Below are 3,161 nucleotides of genomic sequence, written 5' to 3' on the forward strand. Positions count from 1 at the left end.
ATTTCTGATGCTGTGTTTGCATACCTAACACTGTCACATATGTTCTTCTCCATTACAGCAGTAAGCCATCCCTTGATCATTGCGTCACACCTCATCCACATCATATAGTCATCGACCCCTTCTCTGGTTTCACGATCGTGCCATCAACGAACTCAAATTTATTTTTGGCGAAAAGGAAATTATCCATCTCCTGCGACTAGTTAGCATAGTTGTTGTCTGTGAGTACTTCATTAATGTGTAATTGTTTAAGAAAATAAGATGGATGAATGTAGTATGGGGAATTGTGATTGATAGTGGTGGAGCTTTCTCCCATTTTTCCTGTGTCTGATCTGTCATCTTCATAGACCTGTTTTAGGGTTCTTCAACCTGCTCTGATACCATCTAAAGAACCGATGGTATGAAAAGAATAATTTTATACCATCTAAAGAACCGTAGCCAATATAGGGCAAGAGTGGACCTTGGCCCACCGATACAAAATTAAGGTTACATATATATAGTATGTACAATATATATTTTGTTGAATAAAAGGAATTAGGGTTGTGATATGACTTATTCCATTCAAAACTTGAAATTAGTAGAAGAGAATATATTGTTGTCTATGTCGATTAGACTCCAATTTGGATTATTTTAACGATGTAAGACAACATCGTGTGCAATTTAAAATAAACAATTTAGTTAAGAATGCATATATAGTTACATTTTATTATCGTTTGAAGAATTTTGCTACTCGTTCGTATTCTGTATATTATTTGGCCTACTCTAAAACAAAATTCTGGCTACGCCACTGTGAACATGTGGTTCGGAAGACACTAACTCCCTTTTAACTTGTGAACTGACTTCAAAATTGGTATGCTCCCCTCAATTTGAGCTTATCTCTAAAACATTACACGCCTCCCCTCAAGAATATACCCACTTGCTTCTAAAAGAATATCAAAAGTAATTTGTGACTCTTCCGTATGCTCTGTGGATTCATCAACATTGTTTTCCAGAGATGACTTTGAAGTTATGGCAGTTACTATGACAACCCGAAATTTCAATTCGGTCAAACCCTAAAAGTCAACCACTTCGTATCATAAGTTAATGTCATTATTTCTTATTTTTAAGAAATATAAAGTTTGTTTGATTATTTTAATATTGTTTTTAAACGGTCGGGTGAAAGAAAGTGTTGTCTCGGGTTTTGAATTTTAAAAACCGCAAGCACCTCGTGTCTTAGAAGTTCTCGGACAAACTATTATGTTTGGGTTGAAAAATCATCCCAAAAACCGTAAACTCATACCTATGTATGAGTTTACTCCCCAAGACTAGCCATTATGTGTTTACTCCCCAAATACCCAAAAGAGTAAACTCTAAAAAGGCTTTCACGTATCATCCTAGATTTGATTCCAAATCTTCAAAGTTGTAAGTGTTCTAACCATTTCAAGTTAGTAAAACACTTAATCTAGTGTTTGTACATCTATTCATCCATTCATTTATGTATTTTGTCTAGATTTCCAAAACACTAAGAACACACACTAAGTGTTCTTGGACTTTTAGCTCAAATCAAGCCTCCTAATCGTAAGTACTTCCATCCTTGAGTGTTATTAAGCTAGTATAACATTTAAACATCAAGAAAATATGCCAAGAACACAAGGTTAAAGGTGTTCATGGTCCAAGAATGTTCTTGGGCCGTAAACACCAAGAAAGGCACAAATGGTGCCTAAGTCCCTAATCTAAGTCCTAGTTTGATGTTTAAGCCATCCTTGACAAGTTTAAACCTTCCCTTATTGTGTCTAAGCCTTGACAAACACCAAAGACCAACATTTATAGGTGTTTACGGTTTGGGGATCTCCCAAAACTGTAAACAACCTAAAGTGTGTTTAAATGGGTCATTTTCCTTCCTTGTGCCTAAAAACTAACTTAGACTATTACCTAGTTGTGTTAAGGACTTGAAAACATGGCAATACCCTTTTCCATAAGGGTTTACGGTAGTAAACCCAAAGGGAAATGACCATGAGGCCGTAAACTCCTCTAAGGAGTGTTTTTGTTGCCCTAGTCCCTTCCAAAGGCCAAATCACCTAGTAGAACGCAAGCTAATCAAGACATCAAGAAAGCATCATACCCGCAGCTGCCTCTGGCACTGCTTCGTCTCCCTCTGCCGCAAGCTAATAAGCACGACCCTGAGCCCTTGGGGCTCCGCTCCATCCTGTCCTCCTCCTGAACTCCTCAAGGTGGCCGGTGCTAGAGCCTGCACCGGTCCTGCAGGAAGCTGTGGATAGTTGACCCTCAAATGTCCAACCTGCTGTCAATGATAGCAAATCCTCGAATCCCGAATCTGCAATGACTGCCGACAGTCCCGCGCACAGTGCCCCTCTTTTCCGCACTTGCGGCATGCACCACCGGACCGGCAACTCTGGTGTGACCCCTCCCACACTTCCCACAAGTGTGGCGGCTCCGATCCCCCACTCTAACATCAACGGTACTGGACCGTTTCGGCGTTGGCTGCGACTGCATCGGAGCCTGCCTCAGCTCACGCAACTGTAAATCAACCTCTAACTCACGCCGCATGGCGGCCTCCTGCAACACCAACAAGGTCTCGCACCTCTGCGCATACACGAACTGTCTGATATCCCCCTTGAGCATACTCAGATATCGGGACATCTGAGCCTGCTCCGAAGCGAACTCAGGGCAAAACATCGCCCTCTCAATAAACATCCCGGTGCTCTCAGTCACCGACTCCAAATCCTGCTTCAGCTCAAGGAACTCCCGAGCCAATCTCTCCCTCTCATCTCGCGGAACATAACGAGTACTGAACATCTCTCTGAACTGATCCCCTGAAACCGCAGCCCTCTGCGCGTCGAAAAATGACCTCGTAGTCAATCTCCATCAATCCTTCGCTCCTAGCCTCAACAGGTTCAGAGCACACCTCACCCTCTGATCAGCAGGGCATAAACTCGTGGAGAAATACCCCTCCACGTCTGATAACCATCTCATAGCAACAATCGGGTCCTGAACCCTATCGAATGTGGGAGGCTTCGTGTAATAGAAGTCCCGATACTGAAAACCCCGACTAGCTCCTCCCCTTGCCGCTGCTACAGCCGTTGTAGCCGCCGCGGCAACCGTCTCTGCGAGAGCCGCATATCGCTCATCGAAATACTCAATCATGGCGGTCTTGATCGACCCAA

Source organism: Lactuca sativa, chromosome 2, assembly GCF_002870075.4.
Source record: "Lactuca sativa cultivar Salinas chromosome 2, Lsat_Salinas_v11, whole genome shotgun sequence".
Lineage (NCBI taxonomy): Eukaryota > Viridiplantae > Streptophyta > Magnoliopsida > Asterales > Asteraceae > Lactuca > Lactuca sativa.